This window comes from Hyaena hyaena, unplaced genomic scaffold (assembly GCF_003009895.1).
Source record: "Hyaena hyaena isolate Hyena2069 unplaced genomic scaffold, ASM300989v1 scaffold_269, whole genome shotgun sequence".
Lineage (NCBI taxonomy): Eukaryota > Metazoa > Chordata > Mammalia > Carnivora > Hyaenidae > Hyaena > Hyaena hyaena.
In genome coordinates, this window is record NW_024080896.1 from 2166373 (window position 1) to 2179863 (window position 13491).

The 13491-nt window shown below is 44.4% G+C and overlaps 1 protein-coding gene across 4 annotated transcripts in view; it reads right to left on the bottom strand.

The window, feature by feature from the left end:
• Positions 1 to 13491, bottom strand: part of LOC120240827 (aminopeptidase O (putative)) — a 343553-nt gene that overhangs the window by 250499 nt on the left and 79563 nt on the right. The gene's annotated exons all lie outside the window — the stretch shown is intronic.

Here is a 13491-nt window from a genome sequence, read left to right on the forward strand (position 1 = left end):
TCTGAGTCCCTGGAGTAAACACCCAGCTGCTGAGAGCCCAGCTGTGGGTCCCTCCACCAGCTACGACCGTTCACTCAACACCACGGCACAACCCAAATAAATAAAACCAACAGCCCAAACTGTATAAATAGTATTTAGTTCTCTTAACCAGAAAAATAAGTGGCATTTCTTAGTGCTATTTAAAAGAGATAGCTATTAAACGGACTATTTAAAAATGTCAAACATGTAGGTTCCTTTTTAAAAAAGAGGCTCTCTCTAAATTTCCAAAGTTACTGAGAACGGGACGAATGCAGCCTTAAAATAACTGAAATTAAGAAATCTGAAAAACAACATCATTACCAAACACTGAGAAGGGACCATCCGTTGTGGCTTGGGCCTAAATGAACAAGAGCCTCACAATGAAATGGTAGGTTTGAGGTGAAGGTTATTATTTGTATTTCCATCCCCACTTTATTGTGTGTAGGCTCCTCCAAGTCTTGGTGAGCCACACAAAAGGGCTGATATTCGACTGCTTTTGAAATTTCCTGAGAAACTTCATGTGGTTTCACCTGTAGTGGGGGATAAATAAGATGCAGGCACATCCCTAATTCCCAGGACTGGCAGGCACATTAATGGAATCTTTGTGCATTTACAGACTCCTCAAAATGCACCAAATACTCAATGCAGCATTGTTGACAACAGTAAAATACTGGGGGGAAAACTCAAAGATCTGCATTTTGGAAAAATAAAAAGAGAACATCCTCAGAATAGAACACCAATGCCACTAAATTTAAGAGACAGAAAGAGAGAGAGAGAAAATTCAGTAAGACTTACTGGTAGAAAGCAGCCCAGGATGTAATGTGAAGTGATAAAAAGCACAGAGTAAACAGGGTGTGTGTGCTGCCTCCTTTTGTGTAAGGAGAGGGAGGGGCAGTAATATCCATATAGTTTTACTGGGTATTACTGCATTTGTATGAAGAGACACAGGAAATTATATAAAAAGCTAATAAAAGTAACTAAGGAATGAGGTATATGGGAACAGAGGTAAGGAACAAAAACAGAAAACAATTTCACTAAAGAACCTTACTATTCAAAGGCCTTTTAAGGTTGAATCCATTGCAAAATTGTCTTGAGCCATTCCCATTCTGGCCTACAGGATTATCTCAACCAACACAGGCGGGTACTATTTACAAAATGCTGTGTGTGCTTCTGGGAGAGGGGCCTTGGAAAGGCAGCCTGAGCAGGGCTGGCATTCAAAGCAGGGCAGGGCAGGACATCACCCCGCCCCGCCGCTGCTCACCCCTCTCCAGCCTGGCCTTCTTCCTGATTCGGAGCCTCTCTGGCTCCATTTGGAAGTGGCAGGTGTGGTGGCACAGGGTTTTTTTGGAAGTTTCCATCACGCAGTCCTTTCAAGCACAGGTTAGGTAATGCCTCTGATAACACTGAGAACGGACCAGACACTGCTGCCTCAGGAGTGGGCAGGGCTCCATCTCTGATCCAAAAGCCACAGGAAAAGGGGTCAAGGACACATAGTTTTCTCCAACTGGCGAACCCAGATACCCAAGGGGCTCGGACAGTCCAGCCAAGTGCCTGGGGGATCCCAAATCCCCAGTTCAGGATTTCTTTTAGGTGTGGAAAAAGAACTAAGAAATGAATGTGACCTGACCCAAAAATGTGTGGTGGTTTTATTCTACTGTCATCTTCAACTTTTTTGGGGAAGGGAGAAAAGTTATTATGTGAACTACTAAAGTTCAAGTTACATCCTTGAAGGAAGACCTGAGAAGAATGTAGGTGCTCCTCTAAAATGCTCCATTGAATTGAAAAATTCCATTTGTACAGTCTGAGTAATCTGGGCTCAATAACTCTTTGTAACAAACCATTCATGTTTTCATACTACCATGGTAACTTATCACACCTATTTTTATTTTTTCCCTGGAGCTATTACTTCAGAGAATCATGGACATTCTGGGTTGGTAGGGAAACTTTAAGTTTGTGATTCACACTAATAAGCAGCCAATCTTAGAGATGCTTTTTGATCCACAAAACTACCAAATTTCTCCAAGCCTACTGAAGCAAGGGACCAATATCTGCCAAGAGCTTACTACATACCAGCTATGTTACATATGATCTTATCTAATGCAAACAGGAGTCCTAGAGGTGAGCAGTCATAGGGATTTTACACACGACTACCTGGGCTGAGTGTCATAACAGTCAGTGGCACGCTGCATGACATGCAGTCTTTCTCACTGCCAAATCCATGTCTCTTTTCATCATCTCACATCCCGAGCGTGGAAGGACTAATACAGGCTCTGTAAAAGCAGGCAGTAACAGAGTAACAGCACAATGGTTCAGAAGGCTAACCAAGGAGAAATAAACCACAGGAAAGGATATTAACTGCTCGTGCTTGCCTCTGCTTAGCTCATAGCCCATGCATGGGTCTACAGCTTTCCACTCCTCACCTCAGGCAAACAACCCACCATTGGAATCCACTTGCCTGATGCCTCAGAGGCCAAGAGTCACAGAAGCCTAGGCCCTGATCCTGGCTGTCGGCACCTGCTGAGACTCATCGTCCCACAAGATAAACTCCTGGGCAGAGCATAAAGCAGAGCTTGCCCTGCCACAGCCAGGGGGGTTGGGTGGGGGAGGGGAAGGGAATGGAAAATCATGGCAGGTGCTAGGCAGGGAGGCCTCTCTGAGTAGGTGGAATTCCATGGAGAGAGGCATGGAAGGGCGGGTCCTAAAGGTAGCTGCAGGGAGCCTGTGACAGCTAGGCCATGATAGGGCTGAGAGCTTATCCGTGAGGATCGAATGATGGAATATATGTTCAAAGACCCTCTGCAAGCTGGGAAGAGTTGGTCAACTGGTATCACCACGGGAGACTTGGAAGGGAAATGATCCCAAGTTGCTCAAAGCCACTGACTCCTCTTTGCAATCCTAAGGTCTAATGATGCTTTTGTCTATACAGGTAAAAAAAGAAGTAGCCCTTGTAAATTCATCAGGGCCCTGGGTTGTAAATGACAGAAAACCAACTCAACCTGCTGGGAACAAACAGAGCCCTGTGTGAAGGCTCACAGACCCATGGGAAGAACAAGAGCACACATGCAAATGATATTTCTCGCCCAGATTTCTGCTCCTCTTCCATTCTGAGACCAGGCTTTTCCTGTGAACGGAGACCCAGCCGGGTCACTCCAACCCCACACACTCCTCAGCCCCCTCTGCCCCTCATCCCTGACTGGGACTCATGTCCGTCTTAAGTAACAAGGTTCCGGTACAGATGTGTCATGGGGGAGGGGACATGAACATGAGTGGCATGTGGCCATAGGAGGGAGGCACTGTGAGGTATAGCCACAGCCTGGGAAGATTCCTAGGGTCGGAGGAGGACAGGCTGATAAGCACTGGTCTCCTCTCAGACCCTGAATCAGATCTCGGTGAGACCCCTTCCTCCGGCCACCTCTGCGAGCACATCGTGGTGGTGGCAATGTCGGTTAGGTGACTGTCTAGATCTGGGCCTCCGGAAGAAGTATTACAGAGCGAGAAGACAGACATTTGGTCTTGAGCCTGGACAACAAGCACCTTCTTTGTCATCTCTTCTTTGTGAAATGAATTTGACCTGAACCAAAAATGTCTGGTGGTTTTATTCTGCTGCCTTCTTCATCGTTTTTTGGGAGGGGGACAGACTTCCTTCAATAACTTGGGGCCTCAGACACGGTAGCCACGGAAGAGGTGTTCTCCAGGCAAAGAGCCATCATTTGTATCCTCAAATAGCATGAAACTGTCCCAGCACTGGCAGGCGAGCCTGGGTCCAATGGGCTCCTTTCGCTTGTCCATTCACTCTCCTCACCCCGACTTCCAGCACCACCATGCATGGCACAGAAAGCAGAGGGAGACTCGAAGTTGCAAAAGATAAATTTCAAATAGATGCAACAGACGTGACCGTGGACCGCATAGGTAAGGTCAGACTCCTTCCCAAAAACGTGTCTTTCCAGACAGTACTGAAGCTGAGGAGGTGCCCCCACCCCCTGCCCTGGGGAAGCTGGTTACCAGAAAGTGTAAGGGGCCGGGCTGCAGGGCCCTGGAGGCTGGCAGACTTTCTGGGCCCGATTTCCTGCGGTGGCCCAGGGCCTGAGCCCCCTATCAGGCAGTGTGCCCTGCTGAGCTCTGGGGGCCATAATCTCTTGATTGCTTGCAGCTCTGCAAGAAGATATCAAAGCCAGGAAGAAATGGTTTGAAGCCAAACAGAGGGGTGAGAGAGCAGGGAAGGCTGATTGGGGGTGGAGGGAGTCTGGAGGGGATGGGCGGTGAGAGCCTGAGGGTAGGGAGGGTTAGGCCAAGGGAGAAGAGAAATCAGAATTAAATGAAAACAGCGTTTGTAGCTGGGCCCCTTTCAGTAAAGTCCTGCCATGCATGCATTAACCCACCATGGATGAAAACAAAATCCAGGGACCTGGGGCTGGCCTGCTGGGGCACATAAAGCTTAGGGGATATAATATCTTCCAGGTGGGTGTGCCCAGAAGCACACAAAGGTGCTTGACAGGTCGTTTAAAACTGACTGTCAAGGTCAAAACAACACCACCTGCAGGTACAACTAAAATGTCTTAATCCATCCCCTCCTCCCGGTTCTCTGTTGTTGTTTGTTTTAAACCAAAGCACAGTTTGAGCGGCAGACAAGCCTGACAACTGTTCAAACATATGTACGTGCAACTTATTAGCTTGCAAATGGAGGTATCTGGAGGCTAAAAACAAGGGGTGGGGGGAACAAGTTAGCTGCCATCTCAGAGAGGGCAACGGGAGGGGGGCTCAGTTGTAAATGGCTGGGCGAGAGGATGAAGGCCTTTATCCATGGAGTGTGCTCCTGATGCGGCATTTGGAAATGCTGTTTTGCACTGACGGTGTGCTGAGCAGAGGCGGTTATTATGAAAGGAAGGGGCTCTTGCCCTTGAGATCTGTTTATTTTGCAATTAACCAGGAGTAAGAGAGGCCCCTTCTGAACCTTCTGCTTAGGGGCCTAAAATTTAAACACCCACTGCTGCCTAGGTGCCCAAGGAGCACAAGAAAATCCCAAGCTTATGACTAACCAGCTCTTACATCAAAAGGAAAATATATGTGTATGTAAATTGCTGAATGAAATTGAATCGCCTCCACTCCTGTTCAACATAAAAACTCAAGCCTAATTAAATCAAAGAAGGTTCGGGCTCTAAGACACTCCACAGGCGATTCTAAATCAGCCCCTTACTTTTTCCGGGATCCCGGCCTGTCACTGGTTTCAGCTCCTCCTGAGCATACCTTCCTTTCAAGTAACAGACAAGCAGGGAGCATTACCAGAGTTTCCCTGCTATCCTCTTTCCGCAGTCTGACATTCTCACCTGAGAGAAGATGGCAGGGAACGGAGCCTCAGAGCTTCCCAGGAGAATTTAACCTGTCCTGAGATGCCTGCCAACCCCGCACAGTCCCCACTAAACACACTGCTCTCTAACACCTGAGCAGAATCACCTGCGTGGACGTGTTAACATTGCAGATGGCAAGACCCCACTGCAAATCCACCAAATCAGAGTGGGACCGGGTTCTAGGGATCCCAGGGCTCTAGCCAACCCACTAGATGCAAGGAGAGATTGAAACTCATTAAAAATTTTCTCATCCTATCTCATTTCTATTTTTGCATGCATTTTTATGTGTGCTTAGTATATTAACGCTGTACAAAATTTATATGACTTATGATACCTGAAAATACCTGGAGGGGGTGACTGTTCAAAAAGAGATGTAGAATCAGAAAAGTGTGGGGCCTCCTGCACTAAACTTGTGAACCCAACTTCCTCACTGCGATCAAGCAAGGCTCTCACCAGTGCCTGACACATGGCAGGTCTTCAACCAACCCTGGATGCAACAAAAGGTGGATTCCACAGCCAGCCGTACAATGGGCTCCAAGATATTTCGGAATAGAATCACTTCTCAAAGTTCTGTTTTGAGGAGGTATCTTTTTCGAGACTATAACAGGAATATACACTGTAAAGAGGGATCCCTGGGCATGACTTAAGGAGGGATACTGCACCTTCTGCCCTGTCTTCAGTAGGCACATACACACCAGGATATTAAATCAGGATAATAAGGATATTAAAGGCTTTCTTAGAAGTCCTCGAGCAAAGACTCCATTTTAACTCTGCTTAATCCATTCATTTCCTGAATTAATTAAGCCACAGTTCCTTTTCCCACATTATTAACATTCCACAAAACTAGTCTTCCTTGGAGCCTACTGTAGAAAACCCTAATTTAGACTAAAGGTCTCCTATTTCCTTGCAGCCACAGAATCATCAGCATTCATCATACCTGTCTGTTGATATGCATCTACAGAATGAATTCTTGGCTTTGCTCATCCAGGCCTTTCCACCTGCCAGCTTTCAATAGGATGTTCAGAAATTGCACATGGATGATAAAAGCCAGGAACTGCATCTGGCTCATTCTCAAAGCAGGTTCTCAGGGTCTCTTCTTGGAAAAGACCAACTCAAAAATGAGGATCTGCTAATCACAGCAAGCTGGACTCTAAGGAATAAAGGCCCAGTGGTGGATCCCCAGGATCACAAGAGCACCCCCTCTTCCTTGCCCAACCCAAATCCTGGCCAGGGAGCCCAAGTATCATTCACACTCTCCTGAAATGGAATTCTAAGATTTCCATTTTCTGGTGAGAAGGGGAGGTGGTTATTTTCAGCAAGCTAACTGGGAAAATGAAGGGCAGATCTGGCATTCTGTCTTCCCGGAACAATGTCTAGACTTTCTGAGGAGTCACCTCTATAAATAGCATGGTTAGTTAACTAAGAAATATAACATGTTCTACTCTGAGCTCCACTCAGGTTAAATCAGGGTGAACTTTTGCGTTGTACCTGCAAATCCCACAAAGTAATCAATTTCTTAAAAAGTAATCTGTTTTCGAAAGGATCATATTTTTGGCCTTTTAAAGTGAACACTACATTTTAATAAAAGGTAGCTAGTACACTCTTCCAGTTACATTTCAAGGGTGGGGTAAAGTGACAATCACCCACTTTATACACACAGGCCTCTGTGGCTCAGATGTCAGGGGGTTGCAGGTACATACTGGCTGTAATATAACAGAGGCAATGTTCCCACCGAGCAGAGCTATTCATGCCGTGTGCCTTGCTTGAGGACTGTTTCCAGAGTTGGTGTTTTCTCCCAAAGGAGTCTAGCCTTCAAAGAAATACATACACAGCTCCGTGCCCGCATACATATATAACACAGTCCAGAAGCAGTAGCATTTGCTCACTCTGTGTAGTGGTCTGGGAAGTGAGAACCCACAAGATTGGGAATGTTCCAATTCAGGCAACTTTGCGCACTGAATTCCAATGTTCTTTTTCACCCAGGGAGTGTATGTTCTATTCAGTAATGATGCTTCTGTGGAGAAATAAGTGGGAAGGGGGGGGGAATAAAAGCCTTTTCTTTCAATGGGAAAATGGAAAGGTAGTGCCGACTGGCCATCTCAGGCTCAAGGGCTGGAAGAGATTAGGGGCCTATGGAGAGAAGAAGATTACAAATGTAGGCAGCGGGATGATTGCTTCAGGAAGGCCTTTCAAAGGCCTGACAACTTCTCTTGAAAGATGGCCCCAGCAGTGTTCTGTGAAGGTAGGACTGTCAGTCTATGTGTGTGGAGAACAGTTCAAAGAAAACAAAACACTTAAGCATAATCTTTCAGAGGGTGAGGAATCATGGCGTAATGATGATAAAATGCTACTTCTGGGTCTGACAAGCCGCACAGCTGTTTGATGGCAAGAAGAAGATTCTGGCCAAGCCAAAAGCTGTGAGTTCACTCTGCTGTTGATCCAACAGACGAGAGAGTGAGCCTGGCCCCAACTTACTCATGTGATCCAGGAATCTGCCTGGTACCCAGACTCTGTGGCTGCCTCAAAATGAGCCCACAGCGAAAGCTGAGCTTCAGGTAGACTCCATGACACTAGGATTCCCATGGAGAGACCCTGAAGCAAATACGTATACCTCAGAGAGGGTTCCAGAAAACACTCACCTGAGTCTGAATGCTGGACTCTGAGAGCCATCCATGATGAGGCCCTCCTATCTCTCTCTCTGACTTGCCAGCTCTAAGTGACTTGGGGATATCATAGATCCTCCTGTACCTGCGCCATCAAGAACGCAGCATACATACACCTTCTCACTACCTGCCCTGCTCAATATAAACTCATATTGTCAAAACTAACCAAACAATCACAGCCAAGGGCTTTCAAGGTCTCAGAAGAACGTGACTGTAGGAATACCAGTTTCTATTTTAAGAAAGAAGAACAGAAGAACTGGAACACATTAGACCCTTCTCTATAAGATAGGAGGGGAAAAACATCAGATAATTTTCTCAAGAAGAAAAATGGAGATCAAATACGAAATGGAGGAATGAACACAAGGGAAGCAACAAAGGGGATGCTTGTGAGCTAAGCCTGCTTGCGTGGACCTCACCACTCACCCACACATTGCTTGTTCATCACTACAGCAGTGGCTGGGGTGCCAGTAAACAAAGGATTAAAGTATTTCAGGAAGAAGAGAAGGATGGTTCAAGCTGCTTTCTATCATTCACATCCACCTACTTGAAAAAACACAGAAGCGTTATACTGGAAAACAGGGGAATGAAATGCCCCTTCAAGACATTTTTAAAACCAATCCGTTCAGAAAGAAATTTGAGAATTTGAGAGTTTGGGAAATAAATAGCAACAACAAAGAAACAGAACCCACAAATAGACCCCCAAATTCTCAGCACATCGGAGAGAGGGGAAGAGCTGGCAACCTTCGTGAACAGAAAGGTGCACTCATTTATGGCTCAAATCAGATTCCTGAACAAAAGAATCACTACAGTTGCATCCTGCATTGAAACCATGGGGTCACATCCCCTAAAATTTAAAGGGCTTTTTAACAATATGGCAGTTTCGGTTTGGGGGGTGAGGATCAAAAAACTCAAGTAGAAGCTAACAAAGAACAAGTGAAGAAAAATTCCCAAAGCTGTGAAACCTTGCTACTTAAGATAATGACAGAAATTTATGACTGCTTCCTTCCCCGGCAGAAAGGAGCACAATTAGAAGGCTGAAAACAACAGGCCCTTTGTACCAGCATGTTATGTTTTGCTTATTCTATTACACACTGGCTGGGAGATAAGAATAAACAGGACAACACCCTGTCTAACCCCAGGAGGAGGGGGTGGAGGGAAAGCTGGTGACGTTCATTCTTGGGCATGTATGTGCACACCGTTCATTCCCAAATTGAGGTACTTGAGAAAATTGTGCCTGCAATCGTCAGGAACTAGTATAAGCACCCAGAAGCCTTTTATTGCACAATCACATCCTTTAAAACAAGCCGTGTGTAATAGGGAGCTTTATAGTTTTTCTCTGCTGTGAAGTGCACCTAAGATATCTAAGTAATTAATGAGTATTTCTCTATGCTCTTTATAGATCCTGTTTTTGTTCAGTCTTGAAATACTTAAAAATTAGGATGAGTAGGGGCACCTGAGTGCCTCAGTTGGTTAAGCGTCCTACTCTTGGTTTCAGCTCGGGTCATGATCTCACGGGTTTGTGGGATCAAGCCCTGTGTCAGGCTCTGTGCTGAGCGTGGAGCCTGCTTGGGATTTTCTCTCCCTCCCACCCTCTCTGCCTCTCCCCACCTCAAAGTAAGTAAGCAAGCAAGCAAAAAAACAAATAAATAAACAAATAAATAAAATTAGGATGAGAGAAATATAAACACAGCCTCCTTCCCTGGATCAAATGTGTCAAAAATCTTGGAAGGAATCAGTCAGCCACCGGGGAAAGGAAACGTGGTGACCTGAGACTGTTTTCTCTCTTCTACACAAAAGGAGAGTTGCCAGTCCTTGCGCCAGGTGCTCTGATGCCCCCATGATGGAGAATTCTGCTCAAGGACAGCAGATGCTAAGCCAAGTCAGGTTCTAACCAGCCAGTCACAAGATGGTATGGCACTGCTAGTCCTCATAAAATGGAGAAAAGATTTGACCTCTCTTTCAACTCTCTCCCCATAACACCTGACTGCCTGGAACCATCAATCCCCACATCAACCTCTGCCATTTCTTGGTGGCTCTTCCTAGCTCTCCTCATAAAGGTGTACAGGTGTCTCAGTGACCCAAGCCCTGAGAGACCATGGAATCTCCTGGCACCCAAAATGAGTTTATGGAGGGAACTAAGAAAAGCCATTCTAAAGGCTCACTGCCTTCTTTCTCCAGCCCATTTCAGCGGTTTCCAACTCAGGGCCTATGGACCTCCACTCCCTCAGCCTGGGTTGCTTTCCCACCAGACTCTCACAGGCTGGCTCCTCTCTGTTCTTCAGTCTCATAGCAAATGTCACTCTTTAAAGAAGGCTTTGCCTCCCCACCCTAACAATCACTCTCTCACTTATTTGGTTTTTATTCTTCATAGCAAACATCTTAGTTCCTGGTTTTTAAATATACGATTTCCTCTCCTGACCAGCATATAAGTTCTGCGGTGACAGAGATCTCATCAATCTTGTTCACCCCTGTAGACTTAGCATCTTAAATCCTACCTGGCACACAGTATGTGCTTAAAATAGAAATTTACTGGAAGGAGGAATAGATAAATAAATAAGCAAAGAGTGGACACACGAACAAGACAATCTACTACGAAACCAGTGGAAAAACAAGTCAAAGCAGAATAGTCACCTAAAGTCAACCACACTGCCACTTTTCTTTCCCACTTCTCCAAGCAGAACCAGGGATGAAGCTACACGTGAACAGTAGAGCTGAGCAGGAGAGTCACAGGAAACACAGCTTTTTTTTTTTTTTTTCAGTGCTCTAAACACAAAACCACTCTAAAACGATTGCAGAAGATTCTTGAAATTCAAATAGAGGAGGGAAAAAAAGAATGTATTTGGATGTCAGCAAGGTAGTCTGCCAACCTAATTATGCCCCGTGACATGTAATTGTGAACCGCTGAAAGACAAATGGCAAAGCAAAGCATTTATTATAAACACATACAGAGGTAAGACTGAGGTGTTAATTTTTAAGCAACTGTCATCAATCTGGTTCCAGGATATTATTCCATTAACATTATTATTATTATAACAAAGAATGTAAGCATGATGATGAGTTCCTTTCATGTATTTCTCAATACCTGGGAAAGGAGGCTTACTCGTCAATCCCTAGCTGAGACACCTGAGAAAAACACGAGGCCACAATGCAAATGGCAGGATGCTAATTATACCCACACAAAGAGAGTGGGTCTATACATTAGAGAGTCACTTAAAATACATTCATGTCTTTGGCTAGACACCATATTACTCAATCCAAGAAAGGTACACTCCACAGCTCCTTATATGGCAGATCCAGTCTCTACGGAAGGCACAAGCAAAATGAAAGAAAAACAGAAAGCCTACACACACCAAATGAGAAAATTAGGGGAATGGAATTAGTCAGTAGTGTCGCAGAGGCAAACTGGTGATTTTTCTCAGAATCAGAAGAGAACGAAAGCATCTCTCCCCTGGGACAGTGACTGAGAAAAGGAGGTTGATAAGTAAGGGCTATTATATTAAAGGTGACAAAAAAAAAACAAACCATGAGGTGCAGTTGGGGTAGATGTTCTAGTTACTGCTCTGTTTGGAAAGCCTGCCAAATTCTAAAACGCTGTGTATGTGTCATTTGCCTTCTTATAAATTGATTTGTCATTATCATATGTTCAAAGTATCATATTATACAAGTGTGTTTCTCCTTACTTTACTGGAACATCAGAATCAGGCTCCAAACAAACTCAGAGAGGAGAGTTTTAAGATTTTCCAGACAAACTATAATATGCAATATTTAAAATACAGTAGAATCTTTATGGATATCATCCAAAAATTTTGAAAACTCTTGAAAATTGTTACTAACAATTTACCAATTTTAGTTCATGTGGGAATGCTTAATGCCATTCACCAAAAAAGAATGCTACAATGGTAAAAAAAAAAATGGTATTCATTATGATTAAGACATAATCACTAGAGACGTCCAGAGGTATGGAATTTATGATCTTGCATACATGTTTATAAATGTGGACTCGGCAAAGAACCATTTAATCTACCAAGAAATTCTTTGATCTCTAGTGCATTACAATTAACAGGACAATGGCAAGTTTCAGTGCAGAGGTCTTTTTGGATGGCTCCTACTACACTTGGGATTTCTCTGTTCCTGTTTAGGGTACAGGGCTGACCTACAAGACTGTCACTTTTTGTTCCAGCTTTGCTTTTACAGAGCCCCAAGCAAAGCTTTGACCATAAATAAGGCAGCAGGGCCCCCGGAGCCAGCTGAGTCATAAACCCCACTCAGTTGCATGTGGCTCAAGGTGTTGGGATCCCGCGAGAGTCAAGCCAAGCAAGTGGAATCAATTTAGGCCAGAGTTGGGAAAAACAGAGTGCTTCCCCCACCCCTGGCTGGCCCTGGAAGATACCACAATCGCCCTTCCACAGCTCAAATACGGGGAACAGTAACTAAGCCTAGGAAAACATCTAGACCAGGACAGACTACTTCCACAGTCTAAAAGGAAAGAAAAAAAATGGGGGGAAAATGATATTTGACAACCAACCACAAAATTTTTAAATGTACGGTTCTCCTGTTTTTAAAGCATAAAAACGGTCTTGTTGCTGCTGAGTTACAACTATCACATTTTCTGACATTTGTGCCCAGTACCATTTGGCCTTAGGGTTCTTAGGCTTATTACTTTCAAAATACAGAGCAAAGCATGTTTAAGTCACTTTAAATATCTCAAAAAGCAGCAAACCCACTGCCTACCTGCTTGGGCACGCAAACTTAAAAAGAGAGGCTTTCCAGAATGGCCTGCAGGTCAACAAGTTCTGGTTTTGGCAGACTGCTGTCAGGAAGGAGCTACAGAAAATGAGGTCCTCTGTACGAAAAATACTCTGCCTTTGGTTCCCTCACGTCAGAACCTGGAACTGTTAGCAAACATGCCCTGAGAAGCTGCAACTCTCATAAAGTGCTAAACACTCCCAAATAAATACAGCCCCTCAAAACTAGGTACAAATGAGAAACATTTAATGAACAACCCTTTCTTCACCAATAATTCTGCTTAAATTAAGTCCAGCAGACTCTTCAAAGGGACCAAAGAAGCCCCCTTGTTAAGACAAATTCTATATATAGACTCCAAAACAATATTGATGCACATAATCAAATATATATAATTATCCTAGTTTCTAGGTTCTCATTATCTTTATAAATACAGGATAAAAATCAGCCTAAATGACTTTCTCAGACCTCAAGGATTAAGAATAGCCAGCCAGCTTCAAAAAGTATACGTATGTAGTAAAGATCAAAAGCAAATGTTCTGGTCAGTTCTTTTCTACTCATGGGTCTTACTAAGAATGTATGCAGTTTTCAGGGAAAAAACCACAAATGACAGCTGTTCAAAAGCATGGAAATTAATTGGCAGCAGGAATTTCCTTGACTAATAGGGAAAAACTTAAAGTCACATGTTCTGATGAGCTTATTTTTCCCATCCTTAATAAAGT